The sequence below is a fragment of the Canis lupus genome, chromosome 13, assembly GCF_048164855.1.
Source record: "Canis lupus baileyi chromosome 13, mCanLup2.hap1, whole genome shotgun sequence".
NCBI classification, from domain to species: Eukaryota; Metazoa; Chordata; class Mammalia; order Carnivora; family Canidae; genus Canis; species Canis lupus.
The window spans coordinates 1468587-1488364 of record NC_132850.1 but is presented as its reverse complement, the minus strand read 5'-3'; positions in this window follow the sequence as shown (position 1 = coordinate 1488364).

The following is a 19778-nucleotide window of genomic DNA, read 5'->3' as shown; positions in this document are numbered from 1 at the left end:
GAGCCGCTGCCCCCTAGCCCCACCGAGCTGTTCCCGCCCCGCAGCCCCCTCCGCGGAGCCGCCCCCGAGCCCCCCGAGCTGCTCCCGCCCCGCAGCCCCCTCCGCGGAGCCGCCCCCGAGCCCCCCCAGCTGCTCCGGGTCCCGCCGTGCGCTGCAGCCCTTAGGGAGCTCGGCGCACTCTCCCGGGGCGCAGGTGCCTGTTAGTGTCCCTGGAGCCTGAGGGCATCCCCGCCCTCCTGGGTCCTGCTCCAACTCCCTGCGAGCCCCTTTCCGCCCGGGAAGGTCGGTGCAGCTCCTGCTTCTCCGGGACGGGGCTCTCCTGTCCTGGGGACACTCGCCCCGACCTCAGCCCGGCTCCTCGCGGGGCCCCTCCCCCTTGGAGGCCTTTTGTTCATTTCTTTCTTTTTCTCCATCTTCCTACCTTGATAGAAGCGCGAACTCTTCTCATTGTAGCGTTCCAGCTGGTCTCTCTTTAAATCTCAGTCCGAATTCGTAGATTTTCAGGATAATTTGAAGGTTATCTACGTAATTTGGTGGGGACAGGTGATTTGGGGACCCTACTCTTCCGCCACCTTGCCCCTCCTCCTCCGAATTCTACACATTTTATTTATTTACTTATTTGGCTCAAACTATTGAAATTTATTTTCTCATATTTCTAAAAACGTCTGAAATTAAAGTTTTAGCAGGATTGGTTTCTCTTTGTGCTTTTCCCCTTGCCTTATAAATGGCCTTTTTTCCTGTGTCTTCAGATGGCCTTCCCTCTGTCAGTCATTAGGCATTTTAGGCTTTATGTATCTATTTCTAAAGATTTTACTTATTCATGAGAGACAGAGAGGCGGAGTGAATCAGAGGTGTGACCAACACCTGCAGTGTCTTCAACTCAACAGGTGCCATCTTGGCCCCGGGCAAGCACTCAACTCCAGTAGCCTTGACTGGCTCAATCACCTCTGGCCCTGAAGCTTCAGCAGGCCCCGTGGTAGGAGCTGGGGTGGGCTCTTGAGGTGGTTTGGGATCTTGCTCAGGAGCGGAAGCTAGTTGGTCCCCTGACACAGGTGGCTGCTGCAGCATGTGGGGGAAACGGATTGCATGCGCCGGGACGTGATCTACCTCCAGGGTGGCCAAGGTTACAGGTAGGTCCTCCTTGTCGGGACGCTGAATCAGAGGTGTGACTGCCTCGTGCATTGGTTTGGACTCAGCAGCTAGCATCTCGGATTGGGCCAAGCACCCAGCTGTAGCAGCCTTGACTGGCTTGATCAACTCAGGACCTGAAGCTTCAGTAGGCCCCACAATAGTAGCTGGGGTAGCTTCTTGATGTGATTCAGGGTGTTGCTTAAGGGCCGAAGCTGGGTGCTCCACTGAGGCAGGTGGCTGCTCCAGCATGTTGGGTACCCTGCACCATGGTGAGCTCTTCTTCCTGGGTTGCCAAGGGTGCAGATAGCTATTCAAGTCAGAACAGTGAGTCAGAGATGTTACCATCACCTGCATTGGCTTGGACTCAGCACCTGGCCTCTCGGCTCGAGCCAGGCACTCAACTCCAGCAGCCCTGCCCAGCTCGATCACCTCAGGCCCTTCACTCACCTCGAGTCTGCGCTGGCCTCTTTTAGCTGTGCAGGGCACTATCCCATTCCTCAAGGAGGGGGAGCAGAGGTTCTTTTCCTCGCACTCCTGCCCCATCTCCTGTGTGGAGTTCTGTAACGACAGTGCCCAGCAGCCAGGCGGAGGACTCTTCGCCCAGTCTCGCTGCTTTGGCTGGGCCGCTACACCCAGCTGACTCCATTCCAGACATACCACACCACAGTCAGCACACATCTCCCCCAAGAAGAGAAAAGGGATGCAGCTCTAGGACCTTGGGTTAACTCTGGGATGGATAAGAGGCACCTCAGGAATCCTCTTTCCACCCTGCCCACCATGACATCAGTGTGACCATGCAGGGATCACCGGGGTACCTGCTGCCCTGCAACCTCCTCCAACCTAGGTGGGACCTGCCCACACATCCCTGGTCCCCTGAAACTGAAGAGGAGGGGATGGGGCTGCCCAGGATGGCTGGCACAGGTGGCCTGGCCTGGCCTGGGCTGCTCTATATTACCTTAGGGAACCTCCTGGCAAACGCCCTGAGGCATGGGCTGTGACGTAGAACCAAAGTCTATAGCATGTGAAAGAGCCGCAACCCTGGGCTTTCTGGAAGCCAGAGCCCCTGAAAGTTGGCAGGCAGCAAGAGAACATCTTTCACTAGCGGATGTCTCCAGCCAAGTGAGCCTGATGTGGGGCTGCACTAGAATGTGGGTGCCTGGTTACAGGGGTTCCAAGTTCTGTTGGGCTCTGTTGTCAAAGAAGTGACCTCACTGCCTGGGATCCCCTACCTGAGTCCACTCCTGGTTGAACCTTTGGTGTTGTCTTTTCACTTCTGTGTCTAATGGACATCTCAAATTTAACTTATGGAAACAAAATGATTTCCCTACACCTCAGGCCCCCCAACCCAGTGTTCCATGATAGACTTCTTTATTCCACTTGTGCTTATGTGAACCATCCACCTTGGAGATGTGCTGGGTTTCTCCCTGTCCACATCCCACATCCTGTCCATGAGATTCACAATATTAATTGTGCCCTTGTGCTATCCACATCATTCTTGCCTCATTTCCTCTGTGCTGTCCGCATCATTCTTGCCTCGTTTCTCATGTCGTGATGTTTCTGAGCCAGCTGGACAAGGCAAGCTGATGTGAAAATCCAAGGAACTTTTGTGAGCTGGTTGGCATCATTTTGGGAGCTTGAAATAATTAATAATTGTAGAACAGTGCACTTTATGTATTTGTTTCCTATCTACTGTCTGTATCCACCCCAGTACCTACAACAGTACCTGAGGCAGAGAAGGCCCGAAGATTTTTTTTCTAAAGGTACATTGTTGTTTTGGGGCCTTGTGCACAGATTTTGGGAACTTCAGTGATGAAAGTCCCTGAGAAAGAGATATAGGCAGTCCTCCAGATTCCCTTTTAGATGCAAGTATCCCACATGTCATTTAAAAATGTCAGGTTCAATCGAAGCTGGGTCCTTCATTAGTTTCTCACGAGTAAATTTGCTCCCTGTTGCTAGGGATGCAGTCCTAAACTTGTAAATGTTTCTCTCATCATAAAAATGTACTCTCTGGATTATAGTTGTTTATTATATCTTGGACAAATTTCATAATTTTTCTTCATAGTCTATTGTTTTAGGAATTAGAATTCTTTAATCTCTGGTTGTTTCATTCAGACATTGATGCGTTACTATGTTTTGAAAACGTTGCTTAAGATTTTTTTGTTTACCTAATATGCTAAATTCTCAGCTCTTTGAGATCTTTGATTCATTGTTTAATTGCCTAACCACCTAGCAAGTGTGTTAGAAATGACGAGTATCTAGTAAAAAGTATCCTGAATCTAATTCAATAACCAATTTCAGTTTTCTGTATTGGCCCATAAATTTACAGCCTCTTCGAAATTCCATTATATCATTGTTACATGTACTCTTTCATATTTGAAATACATTATTTCATAATTGCTTATGTAAAAAAAAGTACTGTGCCCAAGGTTTAAAATTCTTATTTACGAATGCATTCACATCATTCTCATAATGATGTACGGCATTTAATGTAGTAGTGAAATTGTTCATGTTGGTGTCTCTGGCAACTTTTCCTTCTGTACTTGTGTTGTTCCTGTTTATGTCATTTGGATATCTTTTGCAAAACAATGACATTCTTTAGACCCCTGAAGATTTCCCTGGTGGTTTTTATTTTTTTAATGTCATTTATTTCCATCTATTTGACCTGTTGAATACATCAGTTAAACAAATGTTTGCTTATTTTACATAAATGGTTTTTTTTCTTGTTGTACAATCTCATAACTAAGTCTTAGATAGACTAAGATGGGCCTTAGATAAGAAAATTTTTCCATCAGTCTACAAAGCTGAGCAAAGCGGGTGATGCTTTAAAACATAACCTGTTGTTGGATAACTGTATCAGGCTTATGTGTTTTATATTTTTGCTTTTGTAGTAATTTAATTGCCACTTTTGGAACACTTGCTACTTAATCTTCATTAGAAATTAACCCTCCAGGCAGCCCCTGTGGCCCAATGTTTTAGCGTCGACTTTGGCCCAGGGTGTGATTCTCGAGACCCGAGATGGAGTCCTAACTCCTTGGGCTCCCTGCATGGAGCCTGCTTGTCTGTCTGTCTCTCTCTCTCTTCTCTCCGTCTGTCATGAATAAATAAGTAAATAAATCTTAAGAACAAAGAGAATTTAACCTCTCCACTGAGGTAAGCCAAAGAGCTTAGTATATAAAAATAAATATTAATTCTAAATTCTGTATCTTTTCATCAACTTTAATTTATCAAATCGAGATTACATGGGGTTAAAAATTAATTTCCAACAGGGAGAGGTATCTTTTCTGATAACAAAATTAACAAAAATAGAACATAAAAAAAAAAAAAAAAAAAAAAAAAGAACATAGTCTTCCGTCTTTACCTTTTTATTTGTTTAAAAATAATAATTATAAGTGTTTTATAGACTGCAGTAGCCCAGTGAAGGATTTCTGTTTTCCACATTCTTCATATGCACATAATTACAAAACCTGATTTTATTTAATAATATGGTTTACCCACAGTCTGTAAAACTTTATATCTACCGTGGGTGGAATGAGATTGTGCTCAAAGAATCCTGAAATCTTGCTTAGGTCTTTTTCTCCCCTTTTTCCATGACCTGGATCTGGGCTAGAACAGTTTAATAAGTGTTAAATGTCTGAACGGACGTGCAGATTTCGCCTTTTAGGGTAATAGCAGCTCCTCAAAGAGATAAGCTTTATTTTTCCATTTGAGTTTACTTATACCTCAAATAATAAATGTGACATTGCCTCAGCAATTGCCTGGCCAAAAATAAAAAAAAAAGGTGATTTCATCTTTTGTTAAATCTTTTTTTTTAATTTTTATTTATTTATGATAGTCACACACAGATAGAGAGAGAGAGGCAGAGACACAAGCAGAGGGAGAAGCAGGCTCCATGCACCGGAAGCCCGACGTGGGATTCGATCCCGGGTCTCCAGGATCGGCCCTGGGCCAAAGGCAGGCGCCAAACCGCTGCGCCACCCAGGGATCCCTCATCTTTTGTTAAATATACTGTTTAGCCTAAATAATAAAGGTAGGTCAGGAAAAAAATCAGTATAGATAGAGGTATTAAGTTTCAGGAAAATGAACTTAAGATGGTTACACTTTTCATTACCCTCTCAACTCAAGTGATGGGCTAAGGAGCTTTTGTGATCTGACCTGTTTACCTCTTCATCTTCCCTTTCATTCCTGCCTTCGTCCTCTCCCTGTTAGCTAGAGCCATGCTAAATTCCGTCCAGTTCTCTGACTGTGTGCCTTGTCTTCTTCTACGTTCTTGCATGCCTAAATTCTGCTCATCTTCCAGAAATGCTTCTCAGAAGCCTTCCCCAAGCTTCCACAGATGGACAAAGTGCCCGTCCAAGTGCTGAGTGTTCCTGAGTATGAGGTGTATCACGCGCTCCGCTGGGGAATGTGGTCTCTCTCTGGACCCTAGGTTACTTAAGGCACAGATGATTTCTTTTCCTCTTTCCTTCACGTAACATGCACTCGTATCATTAGACACAAATATTTTTGAGGAGTGACTAAATTTGTCTGGATGATACATTTAATATTTGTTTATATGTTGATCTTAGAATGAATTTTGGAATAGGTATTGCCTTATTTCTTACAGTCAATGGACGCTTCGAAAACATGGATGGATCCGGATTTCAGGGGAGGAGCAAGATGGAGGAGGAGCAGGGTCCCCAAGTCACCTGTCCCCACCAAACTACCTAGAAAACCTTCAAATTACCTGAAAATCTATCAATTCGGCCTGAGATTTAAAGAGAGACCAGCTGGAACGCTACAGTGAGAAGAGTTCGCGCTTCTATCAAGGTAGGAAGACGGGGAAAAAGAAGTAAAGAAACAAAGACCTCCAAGGGGGAGGGGCCCGCGAGGAGCCGGGCTGAGGCCGGGGGAGTGTCCCCAGGACAGGAGAGCCCCGTCCCGGAGACGCAGGAGCTGCACCGACCTTTCCGGGGGAAAGGGGCTCGCGGGGAGGTGGAGCAGGACCCAGGAGGGCGGGGATGCCCTCGGGCTCCCGGGGACAGTAACAGACACCTGCGCCCCGGGAGAGTACGCCGAGCTCCCTAAGGGCTGCAGCGCGCACGGGGGACCCGGAGCAGCTCGGGGGGCTCGGGGGCGGCTCCGCGGAGGGGGCTGCGGGGCGGGAGCAGCTCGGGGGGCTCGGGGGTGGCTCCGCGGAGGGGGCTGCTCGGTCCCGGGAGCAGCTCGGAGGGGCTCGGGCAGAGGAAGAGGCTCCGTGCAGAGGGGGCTGCGCGGTTCCAGGAGCAGCTCGGAGGGGCTCGGGCGGCAGCTCCGCGGAGGGGGTTGCGCGGCCCGGGAGCGCGAATCCACCAGCGCAGGCTCCGGAGCACAGGGCGCCGGGACACAGCCCAGGATCCGGCCTCCCCCGGGACAGGCAGAGGCCGGGAGGGCCCAGGACAGCGAGGACGCTCCTGCCCCAGCTGAGCAGATCAGCGGCCCCGCCCCGGAGCCTCCAGGCCCTGCACACGGAGTTCCTGCCGGAGCTGAATCCAGGTTTCCAGAGCTGCCCCGCCACTGGGGCTGTTCCTCCTGCGGCCTCACGGGGTAAACAACCCCCACTGAGCCCTGCACCAGGCAGGGGCACAGCAGCTCCCCCAACTGCTAACACCTGAAAATCAGCACAGCAGGCCCCTCCCCCAGAAGACCAGCTAGACTGACAACTTCCAAGAGAAGCCAAGGGACTTAAAGTACCCAGAATCAGAAGATACTCCCCCGTGGTTCTTTTGTTTTGTTTTGTTTTTTGTTTTTTGTTTTGTTTTGTTTTGCTTTTTGATTTGTTTCCTTCCCCCACCCCCTTTTTTTTCTCCTTTCTTTTTCTTCTTTTTTTTTCTTTTTCGTTTTTTTTTCTTCCCTTTTTTTTCTCTTTCTCTTTTCTTTCCTTCTTTCTCTCCTCTCTTTTACTCTTTTTCCCAATACAACTTGCTTTTGGCCACGCTGCACTGAGCAAAATGACTAGAAGGAAAACCTCACCTCAAAAGAAAGAATCAGAAACAGTCCTCTCTCCCACAGAGTTACAAAATCTGGATTACAATTCAATGTCAGAAAGCCAATTCAGAAGCACTATTATACAGCTACTGGTGGCTCTAGAAAAAAGCATAAAGGACTCAAGAGACTTCATGACTGCAGAATTTAGGGCTAATCAGGCAGAAATTTAAAACCAATTGAATGAGATGCAATCCAAACTAGAAGTCCTAACGATGAGGGTTAACGAGGTGGAAGAACGAGTGAGTGACATAGAAGACAAGTTGATGGCAAAGAGGGAAACTGAGGAAAAAAGAGACAGACAATTAAAAGACCATGAAGACAGATTAAGGAAAATAAACGACAGCCTGAGGAAGAAAAACCTACGTTTAATTGGGGTTCCCGAGGGCGCCGAAAGGGACAGAGGGCCAGAATATGTATTTGAACAAATTCTAGCTGAAAACTTTCCTAATCTGGGAAGGGAAACAGGCATTCAGATCCAGGAAATAGAGAGATCCCCCCCCCCAAAATCAATAAAAACCGTTCAACACCTCGACATTTAATAGTTAAGCTTGCAAATTCCAAAGATAAAGAGAAGATCCTTAAAACAGCAAGAGACAAGAAATCCCTGACTTTTATGGGGAGGAGTATTAGGGTAAGAGCAGACCTCTCCACAGAGACCTGGCAGGCCAGAAAGGGCTGGCAGGATATATTCAGCGTCCTAAATGAGAAGAACATGCAACCAAGAATCCTTTATCCAGCAAGGCTCTCATTCAAAATGGAAGGAGAGATAAAGAGCTTCCAAGACAGGCAGGAACTGAAAGAATATGTGACCTCCAAACCAGCTCTGGAAGAAATTTTAAGGGGGACTCTTAAAATTCCCCTTTAAGAAGAAGTTCAGTGGAACAGTCCACAAAAACAAGGACTGAATAGATATCATGATGACACTAAACTCATATCTGTCAATAGTAACTCTGAACGTGAACGGGCTTAATGACCCCATCAAAAGGCGCAGGGTCTCAGACTGGATACAAAAGCAGGACCCATCTATTTGCTGTCTACAAGAGACTCATTTTAGACAGAAGGACACGTACAACCTGAAAATAAAAGATTGGAGAACCATTTACCATTCAAATGGTCCTCAAAAGAAAGCAGGGGTAGACATCCTTATATCAGATAAACTAAAATTTACCCCAAAGACTGTAGTGAGAGATGAAGAGGGACACTATATCATACTTAAAGGATCTATTCAACAAGAGGACTTAACAATCCTCAATATATATGCCCCGAATGTGGGAGCTGCCAAATATATCAATCAATTATTAACCAAAGTGAAGAAATACTTAGATAATAATACACTTATACTTGGTGACTTCAATCTAGCTCTTTCTATACTCGATAGGTCTTCTAAGCACAACATCTCCAAAGAAACGAGAGCTTTAAATGATACACTGGACCAGATGGATTTCACAGATAACTACAGAACTTTACATCCAAACTCAACTGAATACACATTCTTCTCAAGTGCACATGGAACTTTCTCCAGAATAGACCACATATTGGGTCACAAATCGGGTCTGAACCGGTACCAAAAATTAGGATTGTCCCCTGCATATTCTCAGACCCTAATGCCTTGAAATTAGAACTAAATCACAACAAGACGTTTGGAAGGACCTCAAACATGTGGAGGTTAAGGACCATCCTGCTAAAAGATAAAAGGGTCAACCAGGAAATTAAAGAAGAATTAAAAAGATTCATGGAAACTAATGAGAATGAAGATACAACTGTTCAAAATCTTTGGGATGCAGCAAAAGCAGTCCTAAGGGGGAAATACATCGCCATACAAGCATCCATTCAAAAACTGGAAAGAACTCAAATACAAAAGCTAACCTTACACATAAAGGAGCTAGAGAAAAAACAGCAAATAGATCCTACACCCAGTAGAAGAAGGGAGTTAATAAAGATTTGAGCAGAACTCAACGAAATCGAGACCAGAAGAACTGTGGAACAGATCAACAGAACCAGGAGTTGGTTCTTTGAAAGAATTAATAAGATAGATAAACCATTAGCCAGCCTTAAAAAAGAAGAGAGAGAAGACTCAAATTAATAAAATCATGAATGAGAAAGGAGAGATCACTACCAACACCAGTCCAGTGTATCATTTAAAGCTCTCGTTTCTTTGGAGATGTGCTTCGAAGACCTATCGAGTATAGAAAGAGCTAGATTGAATTCACCAAGTATAAGTTTACCCTTTTATCTTTTATCAGGATGGTCCTTAACCTCCACGTGTTTGAGGTCCTTCCAAACTTCTTGTTGTGATTTAGTTCTAATTTCAAGGCATTATGGTCTGAGAATATGCAGGGGACAATCCCAATCTTTTGGTATCGGTTCAGACCCGATTTGTGACCCAGTATGTGGTCTATTCTGGAGAAAGTTCCATGTGCGCTTGAGAAGAATGTGTATTCAGTTGAGTTTGGATGTAAAGTTCTGTAGATATCTGTGAAATCCATCTGGTCCAGTGTATCATTTAACGCTCTCGTTTCTTTGGAGATGTTGTGCTTAGAAGACCTATCGAGTATAGAAAGAGCTAGATTGAAGTCACCAAGTATAAGTGTATTATTATCTAAGTATTTCTTCACTTTGGTTAATAATTGATTGCTAAAAGATGTGTTTTCTTTTACTAACTTTAAAACATTGACAATGGCTATGTGTTACCTTATCATTTGTTTGAGTTTTAGAAATTCATACATTGCATGGGCCTTCCTCCATACTTTTACCCTTGCTGTTCCCTTGACCTCAACGCCCTTCCCTTACAACTGCAGCTGACACATGCCTGGAGAAACTTTCCCTGTGTGCCCAAGTCAAATGACTCCCTGTTTCCTCTACAACTCCCCACTGTTTGTGCATCTCTGAGATTATTCTTCCCCTACTGGAGTTAGTTAGGCAGTGGGAAGGACAGGGAAGGGCGGCATGAGCCAGGCTCGGCATCTGCCAGCCCCACAGCCACCTCTATCCAGGTCTGGGCCCTCCTCCCCGGGGCCAGGGTTCAGGTCCCCTCATTCCATGCGTAGATCGCCGCCCAGGAGGTGGTGGGTGGGGATGAGCGGCTTGCCAGGCAGACGCTGGTGCCTTGAAGGTTCAGGCTTCATGAGCGGCAGGGCCGGGTTTCAACTGGGAGTTATACCTTGGATGCAAGGGGTTTGAACACTTGTAAAATAGTCAACGTGATCACATCAACAAGACAAAAAACAAGAACCATAGGATCCTCTCAATAGATGCAGGGAAAGCATTTGACAAAGTACAGCATCCATTCCTGATCAGTACTCTTCAGAGTTACGCACAGGGAACATTCCTCAATATCTGTAAGCCATCTCTGAAAAGCCCACAGGAAACATCATTGTCAGTGGGGAAAATGGGAGAGCCTTTCCCCTAAGATCAGGAACATGACAGGGATGTCCACTCTCACCACTGCTATTCAACACATTATCATAAGTCCTAGCCAAAAGGCATTCAAATTGGCAAAGGAGTCAAACTCTCCCTTTTCGCAGATGACAAGATACTGTACTTTGAAAACCCAAAGACTCCACCTCAAGATTGCTAGAACTCATTCAGCAATTCAGCGATGTGGCAGGATATGGAAATCAATGCCCAGAAATCAGTGGCATTTCTCTACACTGACAATGAGTGGGAAGAAAGAGAAATTAAGGACTCAATCCCATTTACGATTGGACCACAAACCAGAAGATACATAGGAATAAGCCTAACCAAAGAGGTAAAGGATCTATACCCTAAAAACTACAGAACACTTCTGAAAGAAATTGAGGGAGAATCAAAGAGATGAAAAAACTTTCCATGCTCATGTATTGGAAGAATAAATATTATGAAAGTGTCTATGCTACCCAGGGCCTTTTACAGGTTCAATGAAATCCCTATCAAAATACCATGGACTTTCTTCACAGAGTTGGAATAAATAATCTTAGGTTTTGTGTGGAATCTGAAAAGACCCCAAATAGCCAGGGGAATATTGGGAAAAAAAACTCCAGATCAGGGGGCATCACAATGCCAGATTTCAAGCTGTAGTACAAAGCTGTGATCATCAAGACAGTGTGGTACTGGCACAAAAACAGACACATAGATCAATGGAACAGAATAGAGACCCCAGAAATGGGCTCTCAACTCTATAGTCAACTAATATTTGACAAAGCAAGAAAGACTATCCACTGTAAAAAGGACACTCTCTTCATTAAATGGTGTTGGGACAAGTTGACAAACACGTACAAAAGACTGAAACTAGACTATTCTCTCACACCAGACACAATGATAAACTAAAAATGGATGAAAGATCTAAATGTGATGAGACAAGAATCCATCAAAATCCTAGAGGAGATGACAGGCAACACCCTTTATGAACTTGGCCACAGCAACTTCTTGCAAGATACAGCTATGAAGGCAAAGGAAATGAAAGCAAAAATGAACTCTATTGGGACTTCATCAGGATAAAAGCTTCTGCACAGCAAAAGAAGCAGTCAACAAAACTAAAATACAACCTACAGAATGGGAGAAGATATTTGCAAATGACATATAAGATAAAGGGCTAGTATCCAAGATCTAATAAGAACATATCAAATTCAACACCCAAGAAAGAAACAGTCCAATCATCAAATGGGCTGAAGACATAACAGACATTTCACCAAAGAAGACATATTCGTGGCCAGGAAGCACATGAGAAAATGCTCTGCATCACTGGCCACCAGGGAAATACAAATCAAAACCACAATGAGATACCACCTCAGAATGGTGAGAATGGGGAAAATTAACAAGACGTGAAACAAGTGTTGCAGAGGGTGTGGAGAAAGGGGAACCCTCCTGCACTGTTGGTGGGAATGTTAACTGGTGAAGCCACTCTGGAAATCTGTGTGGACGTTCCCCAGAGAGTTAAAAATGGATCTGCCCTATGACCCAGCAATTGCACTGCTGGGGATTTACCCAAAGATATAGATGCAGTCAAATGCCAGGACACCTGCACCCCAGTGTTTATTACAGCAACATCCACAATAGCCAAACTGTGGAAGGAGCCTCTGTGTCCTTAGACAAATGAATGTATAAAGATGATGCATTATATATATATATATATAATGGAATATTACTCAGACATTAGAAGGACGAATACCCACCATTTTCTTCAACCTGGATGGAACTGGAGAGGATTATGCTGAGTGAAATAAGTCAATCAGAGAAGGACTAACATTATATGGTTTCATTCATATGGGGATTATAATAATAGTGAAAGGATTATCCGGGGGAGGAGGGGAAATGAATGGGAAAAATAGAGAGGGAGACAAACCATGAGAATCCTAACTCTGGAAAATGAACAAAGAGTTGGGGAAAGGGAGGTGGGTGGGGGGCATGGGGTGACTGGGTGATGGAACACCTGTCGGGTCACCAGGTGAGGGGTCACCTGTCGGGATAAGTACTGGCTGTTATACTGTGGGTTGTAAATCGAATTTCAATATACATGAAACGTCAAAGATTCAGGTTACCAAAATTTTGGAAGCTATTTTAAAGATTTACCCATAAAACTTTTTTTAAAAATTTCACATATATGCCCTTAACAATGAAAAGAAAGGTATAGGACACAGACAAAATCCACCATTTTAAGTAGTTTTTGTGCACAAACTGCAACAGTTACAATTTGCCTAATCAATTGAGGTAAGGTAACAGCAAAACTGAATAAGCCCCTCCCTCGGGCCTGATTTTTTTTTGAAGAATTTCAGAAGAGCAGGTATTACCACTCCTTCAGTGTTTGGTCGAAATTCCTCTGAGGCCATCTGGTCCTGAACATTTGTTTGTTGGCAGTTATTTTTATTACTGACTCAATTTCCTTGCTGGTATTCAGTCCATTGAACTTTTCACCTACTTCCTCCTTCAGTTTTTGTAGCTTCTAGACTTCTAGGAATTTATCCACTGCGTGTAGGTTGTCCAATATGTTGGCCAATAGTTTTTCATGATATTCTGTTTCAATCATTTAATGAATGTATGGAATTGGCTGTAATTTCTCCTTTATCCTTTGTGATTCTGTTTGCTTCTCCTTCTTTCATGAGTCTAGCTACAAGATTATCATTCTGTTGATCTTCAGGGAACTAGATAGTGGTTTCATGAATCTGTTCTACTGGTTTTTACTTTTGTTTCTGTAACATATATTTCAGCTCTAATTTTTAGTACTTGTGGCCTTCTGCTGTTTTTTGGTTTTATTTACTGTTCTTTTGCCGAGTCCTTTAGCATAGGTTTATGTGGTTCGAGATTTTTGTTTGAGGTAGGTCTGCATTGCTGTAACCTTCCCTCTTTAGGATCCATTTTGCTGTATCTCAAAGATGCTGGACCATTGTCTTGCCATTTTTATTTTTTTCCATGTAATCTTTTCTGTCTTCTTGGAGTTTTCCTTCGATGAATTCATTGTTTACTAGCATGGTGTAAACCAGGTGTATGTGGTTTTTTCCAATTTTTTTTCTCTTGGGATTGATTTCTAGTTCCACAGCATTGTGCTCAGAAAAGATGCTTGGTAGGATTTCAATGTTTTTGAATTTTTGAGGCTTGTTTTGCGGCCTGATCTGTGACCTATGCTGAAGAAGTTACCACGTGCATTCGAAAGGAATGAGTATTCTGCTGTTTGAACAAGTTTGAACCAGTGAATTAATCCAAGTAATTGTTTCCTTTTTGATTTTCAGTTTGGGTCATCCCTCTATTAATGTAAGAGGGGTGTTAAAGTCTCCTACTATTGTTGTATTACTGTCAATTATTTCCTTAATGCCTAATTGCTTTATGTATTCAGGTGATCCTATGTTTTGTGTACATATATTTAAAACTGTTAAATCTTCTTGTTGTGAGGTCTCCATTCTTATTACATAATGTCTTTCTTTGTCTCTTACTACACGCTCCGTTTTAAAGTCTGTTTTGTCTGGAAGAAGTGTTCCTACTCCTGCCTTCTTCAGACAACCTCTTGAGTGATAAATATTTTTCTCCATCTGCTCACTATCATTCAGCAGGTGTCTGTAGATCTGAAATGAATTTCTAATAGTCAGCATATAAGCGAGACTTGTTTCCTTTTGTTGGTGTTGTTGCTGTTGTTGATCGAAAGAGTTTAGTTTGTTTTGTTTTATTTTGTAGAGTTTTGTTTGTGAATCCACCCTATCAACCTATGTCTTTTCATCAGTGTTTTGTCCATTTACATTCGTAGTAATTATTTCTTTATTGGAGTTCAATTTGCCAACATATAGCATAACACACAGTGCTCATCCCATCAAGTGCCCCCCCCCCAGTGCCCATCATCCATTCACCCCCACCCCCTGCCCACTTTCCTTTCCACCAGCCTTTGTTTGTTTCCCAGACTTAGGGGTCTCTCATGTTCTGTCTCCCTCTCTGATATTTCCCACTCATTTCTTCTCCTTTCCCTTATTCCATTTCACTATTTTTATATTCCCCAAATGAATGAGACGATATAATGTTTGTCCTTCTCCAATTGACTTATTTCACTCAGCATAATACCCTCCAGGTACATCCATCTCAAAGAAATGATAGGTGTTTGTCGTTTCTAGTCTATTACATTTCTGCGTAATAGTTCGTTTCCCAGAGTAAGGAGTCTTTCATGTTCTGTCTCACTTTCTGATATTTCACAATCATTTTTTTCTCCTTTCCCCTTTATTCCCTTTCACTATTTTTATATTCCCCCAAATGAATGAGACCATATAATGTTTGTCCTTCTCCAATTGACTTATTTCACTCAGCATAATATCTTCCAGTTCTATCCACGTTGAAGCAAATGGTGGGTATTTGTCGTTTCCAATGGCTGAGTAATATTCATTGTATACATATACCACATCTTATTTATCCATTCATCTTTCTATGGATTCCAAGGCTCTTTACACAGTTGGCTATTGTGGACATTGCTGCTATAAATATCAGGGTGGAAGTGTCCCGGCATTTCATTGCATCTGTATCTTTGGGGTAAATCCCCAGCAGTGCAATTACTGGGTTGTAGGGCAGATCTCTTTTTACCTCTTTGAGGAACCTCCACACAGTTTTCAAGAGTGACTGCACCAGTGCACATACCCACCAAAAGTGCAGGAGGGTTCCCCTTTCTCCACATCCTCTCCAACATTTGTGGTTTCCTGCTTTGTTAATTTTCCCCATTCTCACTGGTGTGAGATGGTATCTCATTGTGGTTTTGATTAGTATTTCCCTAATGGCAAGTGATGCAGAGCATTTTCTCATGTGCATGTTGGCCATGTCTATGTCTTCCTCTGTGAGATTTCTCTTCATGTCTTTTGCCCATTTCATGATTGGATTGTTTGTTTCTTTGCCGTTGAGTTGAATAAGTTCTTTATGGATCTTGGATGCTAGCCCTTTATCTCATATGTCATTTGCAAATATTTTCTCCCATTCTGTAAGTTGTCTTTGAGTTTTGTTGATGGTATCTTTTGCTTTGCAAAAGCTTCTTATCTTGATGAAGTCCCAATAGTTCATTTTTGCTTTTGTTTCTCTTGCCTTCATGGATGAATCTTGGAAGAAGTTACTGTGGCCAAGTTCGAAAAGGGCATTGTCTGTGTTCTCCTCTAGGATTTTGATGGAATCTTGTCTCACATTAAAATCTTTCATCCATTTTGAGTTTATCTTTGTGTATGGTGCAAGAGAGTGGTCTAGTTTCATTCTTCTGCATGTGGATGTCCAATTTTACCAGCACCATTTAATGAAGAGACTGTCTTTTTTCCAGTGGACAGTCTTTCCTCCTTTGTCAAATGTTAGTTGACAATAAAGTTGAGAATCCACTCCTGGATTCTCTGTTCTGTTCCATTGATCTATGTGTCTGTTTTTGTGCCAGCACCACACTGTCTTGATGACCACAGCTTTGTAGTACTACCTGAAATCTGGCATTGTGATGCCCCCAGCTCTGGTTTTCTTTTTCAATATTCCCCTGGCTATTCAGGGTCATTTCTGATTCCACACAAACCTTTATTTTTATTTTTATTTATTTATGATAGTCACACACAGAGAGAGAGAGAGAGAGAGAGGCAGAGACATAGGCAGAGGGAGAAGCAGGCTCCATGCACCGGGAGCCCGATGTGGGATTCGATCCTGGGTCTCCAGGATCGCGCCCTGGGCCAAAGGCAGGCGCCAAACTGCTGCGCCACCAGTGATCCCCTGATTCCACAGAAATCTTAAAATAATTTGTTCCAACGCTCTGAAGAAAGTCCATGGTATTTTGATAGGGATTGCATTAAATGTGTAAATTACATGGGTAGCTTTGACATTTTCACAATATTAATTCTTCCAATCCATGAACATGGAATATTTTTCCATTTCTTTATGTCGTCCTCAATTTCTTTCAGAAGTGTTTTGTAGTTTTTAAGGTATAGATCCTTTACCTCTTTGGTTAGGATTATTCCTAGGTATCTTATGCATTTGGGTGCAATTATAAATGGGATTGACTCCTTAATTTCTCTTTCTTCAGTCTCATTTTTAGTGTATAGGAATGCCCCTTACTTCTGTGCATTGATTTTGTATGCTGCCACACTGCCAAATTGCTCTATGACTTCCAGCAATCTTAGGGTGGAGTCTTTTGGGTTTTATATGTAGAGTATCATGTCATCAGCAAAGAGGGAGAGTTTGACTTCTTCTTTGCCAATTTGAATGCAATTTGTTTCTTTTTGTTGCCTGATTGCTGAGGCTAGGTCTTCTAGTACGATGTTGAATAGCAGTGGTGAGAGTGGACATCCCTATGTTGTTTCTGTTCTTACAGGAAAGGTTCCCAGTGTTTCCCCATTGAGAATGATATTTGCTGTGGGCTTTTTGTAGATGGCTTTTAAAATATTGAGGAATGTTCCCTCTATCCCTTCTACACTCTGAAGAGTTTTGATGCTGTATTATATCAAATGGTTTCTCTGCCTGTATTGGGAGGATCATAGGGTTCTTGTTTTTTCTCTTGCTAATATGATCAATCACATTGATTGCTCTTAGGAGTGTTGAACCAACCTTTCATCTCAGAGATAAATTCCACTTCGTCATGGTGAATCATTTTCTTAATGTATTGTTGGGTCCTATTGGCTAGTATATTTTTGAGAATTTTTGCATCCATGTTCATCAGGGATATTGGTCTATCATTCTCCTTTTTGGTGGGGTCTTTATCTGATTTTGGAATTAAGGTGATGCTGGCCTCATAGAATGAGTTTGGAAGTACTCCATCTCTTTCTATCTTTCCAAACAGCTTTACTGGAATAGGTATGGTATCTTCTTTAAATGTTTGATAGAATTCCCCAGGAAGCCATCTGGTCCTGGACTTTTGTGTCTTGGGAGGTTTTTGATGACTACTCAATTTCCTCTCTAGTTATCGGCCTGTTCAGGTTTTCTATTTCTTCCAAGTCCAGTTTTGGTAGTTTCTGGTTTTCCAGATATGCGTCCATTTCTTCTAGATTGTGTAATTTATTGGTACATAGCTGTTCATAATATGTTTTTAAAATCGTTTGTGTTTCCTTGGGTTTGGTAGTGGTCTCTTCTTTATCATTCATGATTTTATTAATTTGAGTCTTCTCTCTCTTCTTTTTAATAAGGCTGGCTAGTGGGTTATCTATCGTTAATTCTTTCAAAGAACCAACTCCTGGTTTTGTTGAACTGTTCCACAGTTCTTCTGGTCCCTGTTTCATTGAGTTCTGCTCAAGTCTTTATTAACTCTCTTCTTCTGCTCAGTGTAGGATCTATTTGCTTTTTTTCCTCCAGCTCCTTTAGGTGCAAGGTTAGCTTTTGTATTTGAGTTCTTTCCAGTTTTTGGATGGATGCTTGCATTGTGATGTATTTCCCCCTCAGGACTGCTTATCCTGTATCCCAAAGATTTTGAATGGTTGTATCTTCATTCTCATTAGTTTCCATGAATCTTTTTAATTCTTCTTTATGTTCCTGGTTGACCCTTTAATGTTTTAGCAGGATGGTCCTTAACCTCCACGTTTTTGAAATCCTTGCAAACGTCTTCTTGTGATTTAATTCTAATTTCAAAGCATTATGGTCTTAAAATATGCAGGGGACTATCCCAATCTTTTCTTATCAGTTCAGACCTGATTTGTGACCCAGTATATGGTCTATTCTGGAAAAGGTTCCATGTGCACTTGAGAAGAATGTGTATTCAGTTGAGTTTGGATGTAAAGTTCTGTAAATATCTGTGAAATTCATTGGGTACAGTGTATCATTTAAAGCTCTTGTTTCTTTGGAGATGTGCTTAGAGATCTGTTGATTATAGAAAGCCCTACGAAAAAAACAAAACAAAAGAAAAAAAAGAAAGCACTACGTACAAGTCACCACGTATAAGTGTATGATTATCTAAGTATGTCTTAACTTTGGTTATTAATTGATTGATATACTTGGCAGCTCCCACATTCAAGGCATAAATATTGATGATTGTTAGGTCATCTTGTTGGATAGATGCTTTAAGTATGATATAGTGTCCCTCTTTATCTCTCACTACAGTCTTGGGGATAAACTTTATCTGATATAAGGATGGCTACCCCTGCTTTCTTTTGAGGACCATTTGAATGGTACATGGTCCTCCAACCTTTTATTTTCAGGATGTAGGTGTCCTTATGTCTAACATGAGTCGCTTGTAAACAGCAAATAGATGGGTCTTGCTTTTTCATCCAGTCTGAAACTTTGCACCTTTTGATGAGGTTATTAAGCCCATTCACTTTCAGAGTTACTATTGAAGGATATGAATTTAGTGTCATCATACTACCTATTCAGTCATGGTTTTTGTGGATTGTTTTCTTGGACATCCTTTATTACAGAATCAACCTTAGTATTTCTTACAGAGCTGGCTTGGTGGTCACATTCTTTCAGTTTGTTGCCTATCTTGGAAGTTCTTTATCTATCCTTCTTCTCTGAATGAGAGCCTTGCTGGATAAAGTATTCTTGGCTGCCTATTCTTCTTGTTTAGGACCCTGAATATATCTTGCCACCCCTTTCTGGCCTGCCAGGTCTCTGTGGAGAGGTCTGCTGTTAACCTAATATTTCTCCCCATAAAGGTTAGATATTTCTTGTCTCTTGCAGCTTTAAGGATCTTCTCTTTATCTTTGGAATTTGCAATCTTCACTCTTAAATGTCGAGGTGCTGAATGGTTTTTATTGATTTGGGGGGTATCTCTCTATTTCCTGGATCTGAATGCCTGTTTCCCTTCCCAAGTTACGAACGTTCTCAGCTATGATTTGTTCAAATACAATTTCTAGACCTCTATCTCTTTCAGCGCCCTTGGGAAACCCAATTAAATGTAGATTTCTCCTTCTGAGGCTGTCATTTATTTCCCTTAATCTATCCTAATGATCTTTTAATAGTTTTTCTCATTTTCCCTCAGTTTCCCTCTTTGCCATCAACTTGTCTTCTATGTCACTCACTCATTCTTCTACCTCATTAATCATCATCATTAGGAACACTAGTTTGGATTGCATCTCATTTAATTGATTTTTAATTTTTGTCTGATTAGTTCTAAATTCTGCAGTCATGAAGTCTCTTGAATACTTTATGCTTTTTTGTAGAGCCCCCAGTAGCTTTGTGCTTCTAATTGGCTTTATTGGCTTTCTGATGTTGAATTGCAATCCAAATTTTGTTACTCTGGGAGAGAGGACTGTTTCTGCTTC